The following is a 14,148-nucleotide window of genomic DNA, read 5'->3' on the forward strand; positions in this document are numbered from 1 at the left end:
ATACAATTCTGTTTTATAAGCCACAAAAGAGACAATCACGTCTCTTTCTTAGCAAGAGAAAACAATCTGGTTTCCTGCTACAATGATGTTTTAAAAATGTTTTAAGAAGCAAAGCAAGGATAACAAGCTTCACTGACATATTGGAACTTGTTTTAAAACTGTTAATCATGCTTTCCAAATTGGCCTATAACATGGCAGTGCAATTAAGAAGCCTTTCTGATGGGGTCACATGCATATTATGCCACAATATTTTTTTCTTTAACGGTAGCCTAGCTTAATGGCCAGACTTGACCCCTAAAACATGTAGATTGTGGTTTCTGATTTAGCCTGAGGTGTGGGTCTAGCCCACCCTGCTTGCTCAGAAGAAAGACACAAACACCATCACGTACCCTGAATTTCTGCCTGCCTGCCAAATTGGTAACTTAACAACCTCCAGGTCAGTACGACAAGCAATCCTTGATTTATGACCATAACTGACCCGCAATTATGGTCTCAAGCTGTGCTGGTCATTAAGCAGACCACGTGACCGTGACTGATTTTACCACCTTTTTCATGGCCATTGTTAAACAGATATGGGGGGGGGTCATTAAATTAACGCCACAATTTTTCAACAAAATTAAAACTATCGGAACCACGACACACTTGAGGTCGTTAAGCAAATCCATTCTCCGCAATGGGTATTTTTTTGCCAGAAACCATAAATGCCAGTTTCTAGCAAAATACAATCAACTGCGGGAACTTCAAATCCAGATCCTAAGTAGCCGTGGAGAGCTTTGAACGGCCGCTAAGCAATCGGTCGTACCTTGGGGAACTATCTGCCGTGCTTTGAATTTTGGCTTGCAGAATTTAAACTGCACGCCCGAAAAACCTCTTTCAAACAAATGGAACTACACTAGCCTCTGGGTTGTCAGACAAAGGCTAATGTTGGATGGGAGTCGGTGACTGGGCGTGTGTGTGTGTGTGTGTGGACGTGCCTAAGGACGTTGCCTGTGCATCTTTTTTTTTAATATGAAATTAATTGTTTCTTTATTTAGACTACCTGCAGCCGCCGAAGAGGAAAGGCACAAGACATTTTAGCACGGTGGGGGTTTTGTCCAACGTACCTCGGTCTGAAAGGGAGGAAGTGACCTATAGAAAGACACCTGCAAGGCTTCGACACAGCTGCTTTCCTGTTCCGAAGAGGCAGGATGCAATTCCAAGCTGTGGAAGGGAGGGGGTGGGGGGTGGGGGAAGGAAACCAACAGGTCAGTGACAGGCTTGCACTCCAGGAAAAAGGAGAAATGGCGTTGGGTTTTCCACTATTTTTCCCCGCTTCCCCTATTGCCAACCCAGGGTGAGCCTTTGCCCTCAAACGTTCCCAACTCAAAACGTGCACGGGTCCTTCTGGAGCAAGGCTCCGATGATGCCCATCGAAGCTTTCTGCGATTAACTGCCTGTGCCAAGGAAACAGACTGGAGCGCAGGACGGTTTTACTTGGCAATGAGCCCTATCCTACGGGTCGCCCTCAACTTACGACCACGACCCCCAGGGCCCCAAACCTCTGCCGCTAAGCAAGGCGGTTGCGGGTTTTGCCCCAATTTTACGAGCTCTTTCGCAACAGGCGCTAAGCGAATCAACACAGTTGTCCCAAAGGTGATTTTTTTTCTTTTTCTTTTTTTTTAAGGAGGCAACTGGACTTTCTTGCTGTTTTCGTTGAAGACGTTTCACTTCTCATCCAGGAAGCTTCTTCAGCTCTGACTGGATGATGGGGAATGGAAGGATTTAAACGCCTTGAGAAAGTCCAGCTGCCTTGTGGAAAAAAAGCACCTTTGGGACGACCTAGATGACTAAGAGTCTCCATAGATCAGGGGTCTTCCAACTTGGGCCCTTTTATGACTTGTGGACCAACTCCCAGAATTCCTCAGCCAGCGTGCCTGGCTGGGGAATTCTGGGAGTTGAAATCCACAAGTCATAAAAGGGCCCAAGTTGGAAGACCCCTGCCATAGATCACCACCACATTTGTTAAGTGAATCTCCTTCCTGCTCCCCATTGACTTTGTTGGTCAAAAGCCAGCTGGGATGTTTACAAATGGTGATCACACGACTCCAGGACACTGCATAAGTACAAGTCAGTTGCCAAAGCGTCCAAATTTTGATCACACAACCACTGGACTGCTGGAATGATCACGAGCGTGAAAAACGGTCCTAAATCGCTTTTTCCAGTGCCACCATAACTACAGTCACTAAACCAGGGGTCTTCAAACTTGGCCCTTTGATGACTTGTGGACTTCAACTCCCAGAATTCCTCAGCCAGGCATGCTGGCTGAGGAATTCTGGGAGTTGAAGTCCACAAGTCATGAAGGGGCCATAGTTCCCCCATGCTGGCTGAGGAATTCTGGGAGTTGAAGTCCACAAGTCATGAAGGGGCCATAGTTCCCCCATGCTGGCTGAGGAATTCTGGGAGTTGAAGTCCACAAGTCATGAAGGGGCCATAGTTCCCCCATGCTGGCTGAGGAATTCTGGGAGTTGAAGTCCACAAGTCATGAAGGGGCCATAGTTCCCCCATGCTGGCTCAGGAATTCTGGGAGTTGAAGTCCACAAGTCATAAAAGAGCCAAGTTTGAAGACCTGTGCGCTAAACAAAGGGTTGTAAGTCTGCATTCAATGGTACTTCAGTAAAGAGTGCAAGGACTGAGGATAATAATTAGATATTATGCCTCTTGCAAAGGGAATGTCTCAGGTTTAACCAATGGCTATTATGGCAGAAAGACTTTTACATCAAAGTAAAATTTTTATGCTCCAGTACTGACGAAGGCATCTTTCTACACGGCCGTCCAAACAACAATTATGCAATTTCATACAAGCCACTGCCACTTTTTACTTTCTTGATTCTTCTTCTTGCAACTACAATACAACTATAAAGTGTCGAAAAAATACTACACGCGTAAAGGAAAGGAATAATATCCTTTCAATCAGCACAGTTAAATCCTGAAATTTTTTGAAGGATAGCGGGACTCTACTTTGACACGGGTTGTTTGTTTGGGATCAAATATTTTTTGCTTTGGATCAAAGGCTTTTGCTTTGGATCAAAGATTTTTGTGTCAGACACTTCTGTTTTGTATCCAAAACGTCTCTTTTTCCAATAAGTGTTTTGATACACTAATACCCATTCCTGCACCTTTGGATTGATTAAGACAGGGGTGTCAAACTCAATTTCATGGAGGGCCGCATCAGCATTGCGGTTGCCCTCAAGGGGCCGGGTGGGTATGGCCAGGGTGGGCGTGGCCTACTGGGTGGGCGTGGCTAGAGTGCGTATGGCCTACTGGGTGGGCGTGGCCTACTGGGTGGGCGTGGCTAGAGTGCGTATGGCCTACTGGGTGGGCGTGGCCAGCTCTACATGGTTCGCATCAAGGGTGCCTATGGGGGCCTGGGCAGGAGTGGGACAGATCTGGGGGTCTCTGTCAGAAGGAGGGTCTCTGGGCCAGAGCCAAGGCAGTGGGGGCCGTTCCTTCACTGTTTCCAGGATGGCTTCGCGGGCCGTGTGAAACCACTTGGCGGGCCGGATCCGGCCCCCGGGCCTTTGTGTTTGACATGTCTGGATTAAGACAATCATTTTAGTCGCAACACATTTTCAATTGTCGCTTATTCCCGACTACCACCCACATACAAACATACACACGGCAAAGCACGGCAGCTGAACAAACACAGCTTTCAGTAGACTTTGGATTAATTCCCAAATATTTTTCCTCCCCGGAGGTCAGCTGGATAGTTAAATCAGATTCGCTTAAGCTCTGACTGGTAGCCAACCTGAAGGCTTTTTGCCTCCAAAATTTCCGACACCGAGCATCGTGAGACATAGGAGTGTAGTAAAGTATTTATTTATTTATTTATTTTATTTTAATTCCATTTATATCCCGCCCTTCTCCGAAGACTCAGGGCGGCTTCATTAAGGAAATCTTTTGATCCAAAAAGGCCAGCAAGAAAGCTAGAGGTTTTTACTTTCTCCGGTACTTAAGCAATATTGATTAAGAATGGAAAGGAATCCATTTATGCCCCCACATCCAGCTTGCTTGGCTAAAATGCCTCATCACCTAGGGCTCAAGGGATAGCTTGAAAACCAAATCACAGATCGTTCTCAACTTGCAACCCTTCGTTTAGCAACTATTTGAAGTTACGAGGGTACTGAGAGAAGGGACTTACGACTGCTCCTCACATTTATAACCATTGCAACTCCCCCCCACCCCCCGACAGTCGTGAGATCAAAACTTGGGCACTTGGCAATGGGCATGAATTTAAGACAGTTAGAGAATCCCGGGATCATGTCATTGCCATTTGAGATCTTCCCAGCTGGCCTTCGCTAAGCCAGGTCAAAGGCGGGGGGGGGATCCAATTCCGTTAATGACTTCATTTAATTGCAGTGATTTGCTTAACAACCGTGGCTAAAAAATATAGGGTGCAACTCACTTAAAAACCGCCTTGCAGCCAATTTGGGTCCCCATATCACAAAAAAGATGTTGAGAGTTTGGAAAAAATTCAGAGAAGAGCAACTAAGATGATCAAAGGCCTGAAGGCTAAAACATACGAGGGACGGCTGCGGGAGTTCGGTTTGACTAGTGACTAAAGAAAAGAAGAAACAAGGGTGACATGATAGCAGTTATTCCAGTATCTGAAGGGCTGCCACAAAGAAGAGGGGGGGTCAAACTATTCTCCAAAGCACCAGAGGGCAGGACGAGAAACAATGGTTGGAAACTAACCAAGGAGAGAAGCAACCTGGAATTAAGGAGAAACTTCCTGACAGTGGGGACAATTAACCAGTGGAACAGCTTGCCACCAGAAATCGTGGGCGCTCCATCGCTGGAGATTTTTAAGAAGAGGCTAGACAGTCACTTGTCTGAGATGGTATAGGTTCTCTTGCTTGAGCAGGGGGCTGGACTAGAAGACCTCCAAGGTCCCTCCCAGCTCTATTCTATTCTATTCTACTGTATATTCTATTCTATTCTATTCTATTCTATTCTATTCTATTCTATTCATTCTAATTCTAATTCTACTCTATTCATTCTAATTCTAATTCTATTCTATTCATTCTAATTCTATTCTATTCTGTTCTGTTCATTCTAATTCTATTCTATTCTATTCTATTCTATTCTATTCTATTCTATTCTATTCTATTCTATTCTATTCTATTCTTATTCCATTCCACTCCCTATTCTATATATATGTTGATATATATATATATATATATATATATATATATATATATATATATATATATATATATATATATATATATATACACACATATATATACATACATACAGTAACACACACACACACACACACACCCCTCCCCAGTGCTTTTTTTGGAAAAGAAAAAGGTGCCGGAACTCACACGTGTCATACAACCCGCCTTGCCTACCCTACAAGGTTCCATCCAAAAAAGGTGCCGGAACTCTGTTCTGAGCGTTCTATGAGAAAAAAAGCCCTGCCCCTCCCAAACTCTGTATTTGGACAGTGTGCTGTCTAATAAAGAGCATTTGAAGTCTGTGTGTGTGTGTGTGTGTGTGTGTGTGTGTGTGTGTGTGTGTAGGTGTTTAACATAAAATACAAATAGAAATAAATATAATGGAAAAACGGGAAAAGAAAGGGAGTAGAGGAGATAAGTGTGGAAAGAAATAAAAAAAGGAACAAAGCAACAACTGAAGTTATGGTAACAGGATAAAGTTATAGTCTCAGCTTTTTAGTTAGGCCAAATAATAACCGCTAGCCGTTTCTAATTAACTACTCATGGTTCGCTTACGACGTGTGTCACAACCCACAACTGGAAAAGGGCACATTTTGCCTTGTGTCCAGTCCCCTGGTCTTCAGAGAGGATTCCTGAACTAAATGTCTTGTCCCTAAAGACTTCCGGACTTTGAGAGGACAGGCTTTTGAGCGTTAAAGAGACTAAAAAAAAAAAAGGTCAAAGATCAAGGGCAGCCTGTCCTATTCAGCCCAACGTGAAGATGCCGTCATGCCAAAATCCCAGTATGAAATGGGGGCCTCCAAAAGGAAGGAAGCCAACTCATTTCCTTTGTAACTCCAGGATACAAAAAAAAAACTAAATAAATATACCAGCTGGCATCTGAGGATTTCCCTCTCTGACCGCAGCAAGATGAAATATTATATAAAGTTTTCAAGTTCACAGCATTAAAAAAACGAAAAAAAAACAACAAAAGATGCCTCAGCCAAATGCCTTATGGACCGGGGGGGGGGGGGAAAGCAGGCATAATAAACCGTGGTTCATTTCTGTCTCATTTCCACCCTCTACCCCCCCCCCCGCCTCACAGTTCTTCAAACCCATCTTTTCCATAAGACATTCTGGTCCAATTTCTTTGTTGTATCTTAAGGTAAAGGTAAAGGTTCCCCCACACATGCGTGCTAGTCGTTTCCAACTCTAGGGGCCGGTGCTCATCTCCGTTTCAAAGCCGAAGAGCCAGCGCTTGTCCGAGGACGTCTCCGTGGTCATGTGGCCGGCATGACTAGACGCCAAAGGCGCACGGAACGCTGTTACCTTCCCACCGGAGTGGTCCCTATTTTTCTACTTGCATTTTTACGTGCTTTCAAACTGCTAGGTTGGCAGAAGCTGGGACGAGTAACAGGTGCTCACTCTGTTACGCGGCACTTAGCGAAGTTCTAAAAAAAAAAACCTGAACCAAGAAACTGAAACGACATCTCGGGCTAAGTCTGCAGTCAAAAGTAAAATTTCAGAAACCCCAAAGGACAGCTACTGAATCTTTGGAAAAATACTATTTCAATGAATGCCTAAGTCTGCTCGTCTCAGAAATAGGACTCTGTGATGGCTGGGTGTCCTGGCATTAATGAGCTACTGCAGCCTGCTGCCAACAACTCAAAACATTGCAGGTTCTGTAACAAAGCTCACACTTCTCTTTGCAAAATGGATTGAGTGAGAATATTGCTGTACTCAAAACACTTCCCACGAACGTTCTTGGACAGGGTGGAGAACCAATCACTTTCCAGATGCAAATGATTGACAGTTCCCAGCACCTCTTATCTCATCAGCTGCAACTTCTATAGTATGATTTATAGTTTAGCAACATCAGATTTTTTTTGCCTAAAAGATGCTCTCCGTGTAGGGGAGACCTGCTTTTGATCCAACTTCCTATTTTTATTTTATTTTTCATATTGTGGGGGACCACCCATCTTCCTCAAGGATTTTATTGATGCGCCTTCTGAGCTTATGATGGTTGCAGCATCCGGGATGTATATATATATATATATTTAATTCCATTTATATCCCGCCCTTCTCCGAAGACTCAGGGCGGCTTACAAGCTTAGCAGTAGCCTTCATTCTATGTATATACCTGCTTATTAGGGCTTTCACACACACCCCAAGCGGCATTATTACAAAGTCAGCTTAATTGCCCCCCAACAATCTGGGTCCTCATTTTACCTACCTCGGAAGGACGGAAGGCTGAGTCAACCTTGAGCCTGGTGGGACTCGAACCTGCACTAATTGCAGGCAGCTGGTGTTACTTTAAGGAGGCATTAGCCCACTGCTCCACCAAGGCTCTTTTTATATTTATATTATATTTATATTATATTTATAATTTAAATGATTGTGTAAAAGAGTCCAGGTTGTAATGCTGTTGTCTTCTACTGTGCTAAACAGAATCAGAAGTCAATGCCTTTTTTTTCTTTTTCCCATTCTCTTTCCTTCTCCCTTTTTCCTCCCTTGGTTTCCCATTATGTTCATTTTCTTTGTATTTTCTATTCTGATAAACTAATACAATTTTCAAAGCGGAGTTTAGTAAATAGACTTAGGAAAAGGGTGCCTGTTATTGCAGGAGACAAGGTCACTAGATAATGGCTTGTATCCCTTGAAGCAGGGGTCTTCAAACGTGGCCCTTTGGTGACTTGTGGACTTCAACTCCCAGAATTCCTCAGCCAGCGTGCCTGGCTGAGGAATTCTGGGAGTTGAAGTCCACAAGTCATCAAAGGGCCACGTTTGAAGACCCCTGCCTTGAAGCATCTGCAGTTATGAAGGGTTTTAACATTTAACACAGATAACCAACCATCCAGATTCTACCTGATATTTTCCAAACCTGGTTGCCTGAATTCAACCGTTTTGTCTAAATGTCCAAACAAGACATTTTAATAATAATAATAATAATAATAATAATAATAATAATAATAATAATAATAATAATAATAATAATATTATTATATAAAGTTGGAAGGGACCTTGGAGGTCATCTAGTCCAACCCCCTGCAACAGGTCTGCAACCCGCGGCTCCGGAGCCACATGCGGCTCTTTCAGCCATCTCCTGCGGCTCCCAGTCCTCTGCCATGTGCAGTCCAAAAAAAAAGTGGGACTAAAAAATTTCAAACAATCAATTCAAATATGCAGGGTAGGTGCATATCTCGCCTTGGCTCCACTCTTCAGTCAAACCCTGTTCTGCGCATGCGCGCATGTACGTGCATGCACACACATTTTTTTGCGGCTCCCAGTTTTTCCTTTTGTGAGGGAACCGGTTCCGAGTGGCTCTTTCACTGTTTCAGGTTGCTGACCCCTGCCCTATACCATTTCAGGCAAATGGCTGTCCAGTCTCTTCTTAAAAACCTCCAGTGTTGGAGCATTCACCACCTCTGGAGGCAGGTTGTTCCACTGGTTAATTGTTCTAACTGTCAGAAAGTTTCTCCTTAGTTCTAGGTTGCTTCTCTCCTTGACTAGTTTCCATCCGTTGCTTCTTGTCCTGCTTTCAGGTGCTTTGGAGAATAGCTTGACTCCCTCTTCTTTGAGGCAGCCCCTGAGACATTGGAACACTGCTATCATGTCACCCCTCACCCTTCTCTTCATTAAACTACACATACCCAATTCCAGCAAACGTTCCCTATATGTTTTAGCCTCCAGCCCCCTAATCATCTTGGTTGCTCTTCTCTATACCCTTTCTAGAGTCTCGACATCTTTTTTACATCGTGGTGACCAAAACTGGATGCAGTATTCCAGGTGTGGCCTTACCAAAGCATTTTACAGGAACTGGAAGGGAGACACCATTAAAGGCACAACAGAAGAAAATTGTAATCCCTTTTGATTTTAAAATTATTTCTCAAACAACGACAAGGGCCTCTGCAGAATTCAAAGATTCACTTCTTTGGCAAGGCGCTGAAAAAAAAACCCTTTAAAGGCTACATATACCAAAGCTTAGAAGTGGGCGGGGATTGCAACAGGAAGTTCTGAATGGATGTGGCATTCCTTAAATGCTTTTGGAATTGCAAAACTGAGCGTGGATCTGGAGCTGGTGAGGAAAAGTGAAGGAGAGTGGCAAGTAAGAAGGTTCAAGATTTCAGAACAGCTAGACTTCAAAAGCATTTTGGTAATCATCGGTCATTGTGTTTGCGCAATCCTGTATTCTGACTGGCCCATCCTTAAGTGCCTTCATTTGGTTTTTCACATCAAATGTTCAGCAAATTATGGAGATAAAAAAAATCAGAGGCTTTAAACTGGCCCCCTGGTAGGAGGCCAGAAGCAAAACCATGGTTTGCTTTCAGCTTCTAGTTTGTTTGTGATTTATTTGGAAACTTACAAAGAGGCTTTATGGTATGTATGTATGTGTGTACACACACACACACACACACACACACACACACACACACCATTATATATAATCAGTGTTTTTTTGTAAAAGAAAAAGGTGCTGGAACTCACACACGTCATACAACCTGCCTTGCCTACCCTACAAGGTTCCATCCAAAAAAAGGTGCCGGAACTCCGTTCTGAGCGTTCTATGACAAAAAAAGCCCTGTATATAATGGTGTTATTATAGTACATATAGCATTTATATATACCATTAAAAGGCAGAATTCTTCATGTTGCCTTACACTAGCTTAAAAACTAAGCTAATATGGGCAGACACAGGGCTTTTTTTCTCATAGAACGCTCAGAACGGAGTTCCGGCACCTTTTTTGGATGGAACCTTGTAGGGTAGGCAAGGCGGGTTGTATGACATGTGTGAGTTCCGGCACCTTTTTCTTTTACAAAAAAAGCACTGATGACATGTATTTATTTATTTATTTATGTATTTATTTTATTTTATTGGATTTGTATACCGCCCTATTCCCGTAGGACTCAGGGCGGTTTACAGGGCAGTTAAAACCATGAATACAAAAAATTAAAAACAAATTAAACAAATTAAATTCAAGCCCCAAGAGTAAATCTAAAACCCAGTTGTATGAGTTCCGGCACCTTTTTCTTTTACAAAAAAAAAAGCCACTGGGCAGACGTCCCACGAAGGCTACAATTACCTAAACCTTTCCTAATCTTAAACAAACAAACAAACAAGCCAATAAACAACCTTATTTATTTTTTTTATTTTTATTTTAATTCCATTTATATCCCGCCCTTCTTCGAAGACTCTAGGGCGGCTTACAAGCTTAGCAGTAGCCTTCATTCTATGTATATGCCTGCTTATTAGGGCTTTCACACACACCCCCAGCGGCATTATTACAAAGTCAGCTTATTGCCCCCAACAATCTGGGTCCTCATTTTACCTACCTGGGAAGGATGGAAGGCTGAGTCAACCTTGAGCCTGGTGGGATGCGAACCTGCACTCATGGCAGGCAGCTGGTGTTACTTAAGGAGGCATTAGCCCACTGCTCCACCAAGGCTCTTTTAATCTCTTAATAAGACTCCCTCTCTTTGGCAAAGACGGTTAAGTCGAAGGATGCTCCAAGGATGCTCCAAGCAAGACGGGGGCGCCTTGGGCAAGCTTCCCCCTTTGCATGCTTGCACGCCCACCCCCTGCTATCTGCCTCTGACACTGACACTCCCGTACACACCCACCCTCCGTAGGCGCACACACATACACACACACACACCCATTGCTTTTGCAGCCCGGGGCAACTTTGCTCCTGCCAGCCGCTTTGTGCAATGAAGGCAAACCCGTCCCTTGCCCACCCAGGGAAAAGCCAGAGAGCCCAGGGCGAGCATCCCCTTTACCTTGCCTCGCCCCGAGCCGTCGCTCCGTCCGCAGCTGGGCCCAGAAATGCGGAAGGAGGCGAAGAATTGGCGGTCCCAGCCCCGCTTCAATCCCACATCCCTCGCGGCCCTTCTATAGCGCTCTCGTCTCGATGGTCCCAGCCGCCGTGCCTTTGAAGCGAACGAGAGCGATTCGGGCCATAGAATGCGAGGCCTAGAGCGGTACTTCCCCCCCTTTTTTTTTGTTTCCTTGTGAAGCTACCAAGGACATCTTTATTCCGGGAGGCGATTCTTTTTCATTTTTGCCAAGTCAAGGGAGGGGCTAAAACAGGGGTCTTCAAACTTGGCCCTTTTATGACTTGTGGACTTCAACTCCCAGAATTCCTCAGCCAGGCACGCTGGCTGAGGAATTCTGGGAGTTGAAGTCCACAAGTCATAAAAGGGCCAGGTTTGAAGACCCCTGGGCTAAAATAAGCGAGGGGGGCTGCATTTTGGAAAAGAGAAGGCAGGGATGAGTCAAACTCTGGGTGTTGCCAGAGTTTCGTGTCCTCCCGGATTTAATTGTCTTTTTTATTTTATTTTTTTTTTTTAAAAATGTCTTTTTAAGTGCACTGCAATTTAATTTCCTCTTTAGTTTTTTGCAATGCCATCTTTGCATAACCTGGCAGTTACTGCATTCAGCCCTTTTCTGGGGTCACATGAAACATGGCCCGGTAAAATTCACCAAAAGGGGAAATTTGCCGCAATAACCGGATTACAAAACAGATTTTATTTTCCTGGGCTCCAAGATCACCGCAGACGGGGACTGCAGCCAAGAAATGAAAAGACGCTTGCTCCTGGGGAGGAAAGCCATGGCAAATCTAGACAGCAGACTAAAAAGCAGAGACGTCACCCTGCCAACAAAAGTGCGTATAGTCAAGGCTGTGGTCTTCCCAGTTGCAATGTATGGCAGTGAAAGTTGGACCATAAGAAAGGCCGAGCGCCAAAGAATTGAAGCCTTTGAACTATGGTGCTGGAGAAGACTCCTGCGAGTCCCTTGGACTGCAAGGCAATCTAACCGGTCAGTCCTAGAGGAGATCAACCCTGACTGATCTTTAGAAGGCCAGATCCTGAAGTTGAAACTCAAAAAGACTTTGGCCACCTAATGAGAAGGAAGGACTCACTGGAGAAGAGCCTCATGCTGGGAAAGATTGAGGGCAAGAGAAGAAGGAGATGACAGAGCAGGAGGTGGCTGGATGGAGTCACTGAAGCAGTAGGTGTGAGCCTAAATGGACTCCAGAAGATGGTAGAGGACAGGAAGGCCTGGAGGAACGTGGTCCATGGGGTTGCAATGGGTCGGACACGACTTCGCAACTAACAACAACAAACCGGATTAAAAGTGCCGTGTGAATAGAGTGTTTTTTGAGCTTGACACCCAAGCTTAAACTTCCTAACTAGATGCCCTTTCAAATCTATGGATGACGATGTTCATAATCCCCAATCCCTGCAGGGCCCAAAGTAGCTCTGATTGCATGGAATTAGGCAGTTTAAAGGAGCTCAATCAATAAATCAGAACAGAGGCAGAAGGGACCTTGGAGGTCTTCTAGTCCAACCTTGCCCAGTCTGTTCTTGAAAACCTCCAGTGATACTACACATAGTTTTCATGCAGACAGGGGCAGCTCTGCTCATTTTCACACCTAAGCCCTGAGCTTCTCAAAAGGATGGAAACCTTTTAGGTTCTCTCAAGTTCATCTATTCCCTCGGGAAACTGGGCAAGCTCAGGGGAAAAAAAAATAGGCTGGACCCCATGTGGCCGCCTGCAGATAAGTTTTAATCTTCGTTTTTGCCAAAGGGTCTGCGTAGACAATGGTCTTTTTGATCTCTGCCACCAGATTCTTAATACAATAGTGTTTAGATAAGTTGTGCCGAAGGTCAGGGGATGTTTACAATATTCTGGAAATTAATAGGCTACTTACAGACGTTTTTAAACTGCTGCTCGGGACTAGCAACCAGAGCTGTTTTCAACGGTGGGAAGCCTGTTTGGTTCAATTCTGTCTCCACCCAGACGGATGGCAATTGGCCAGTAGATAAGTCTACGCCATTGCTTCTATCCATCCATCCAGTCAGCCAGTCAGCTTTCATACCTACGGTGGGACTAGAACTCAGAATGCCTTGGTGATTGGCCCAAAGTCACCCACTGGCTTTCACGGCCATGGCGTGTTGGCCATGGGGAGCTGGCTGCGGTGAGTTGGCCATGGGTAGTTTTCCAAGATCTGGCTTTTCTTGCTTATAGAATTATATTTTAATTTTATCTATAGCTTCTACAACTGACTTATTGCTGATTGTTTACAGCTTTGCTATCATCTGTATCACGTTAAGCAAGCATATTCAGTTTAAAGTGTTAATGGGGATGAGAGGTTGGTTTGAGGAAGGCTAGAATATACAGGTAATCGTCGACTTACAACTATTCATTTAACTGCTTGAAGTTACAATGCCACTGAAATAAGTGGCACATAGCCGGTCCTCATGCTTACAACCATCGCAGTAGCATCCCCGTGGTTACATGATCAAAACTCAAGCACTCGGGAAACCAGCATGTATTTGACAATGTTTGTAGCCTTCCAAGGTCATGGATCAAGGATTGCCGGAGGGTCAAGGATTGCCAGAGGGCGACACCCAGGGGGAGGGCCTACTCTGTGGGCGCCCCTGCGCTTTGGAACCAGCTACCCGTAGAGCTCAGGACTGCCCCAGATTTTAGTTCGTTCCGCCGGGACCTGAAGACCTGGCTCTTTGAGCTTTCCGGCCAGGACTGAGAACTTTTAATTTTTAACCTATTGCAATTGGGTTTTTAATTAGAGTTAACGGTTATAGATTTTAATTAAGGACAATTTAATTTATTTTAATTTGTTATTAACTTTTGTATTGTTATATTGTTTTAATTGCCTTGTGAACCGCCCTGGGTCCTACGGGAGAAGGGCGGTATATAAGTTTAAATAATAAAAATAAAAATAATAATAATGTGATCATCATTTGCAACCTTCTCAGTTGTAAACAACAACACAACAACAACAACAATAAAGTTGGAAGGGACCTTGGAGGTCATCTAGTCCAACCCCCTGCTCAGGCAGGAAACCTTATACCATTTCAGACAAATGGCTGTCCAGTCTCTTCTTAAAAACTTCCAGTGTTGGAGCAATCACAGCTTCTGGAGGCAGGT

The 14,148-nt window shown here is 44.4% G+C and overlaps 1 protein-coding gene across 1 annotated transcript in view; it reads right to left on the bottom strand.

The window, feature by feature from the left end:
- LOC308674509 (septin-2) overlaps positions 1 to 11,123 on the bottom strand; it is a 43,054-nt gene extending 31,931 nt beyond the window's left edge. The window contains exons 1-2 of the mRNA XM_081339038.1: positions 10,974 to 11,123; positions 1,104 to 1,200 (exon numbers count right to left, since the gene is read on the bottom strand). The gene's annotated coding sequence lies outside the window, so the exon portion shown is untranslated. The remainder of the gene's footprint in view (positions 1 to 1,103; positions 1,201 to 10,973) is intronic.
- Positions 11,124 to 14,148: the final 3,025 nt, after the last annotated feature.

Source organism: Vipera berus (genome assembly GCF_964194415.1).
Source record: "Vipera berus genome assembly, chromosome: 14".
Taxonomy (NCBI): Eukaryota; Metazoa; Chordata; class Lepidosauria; order Squamata; family Viperidae; genus Vipera; species Vipera berus.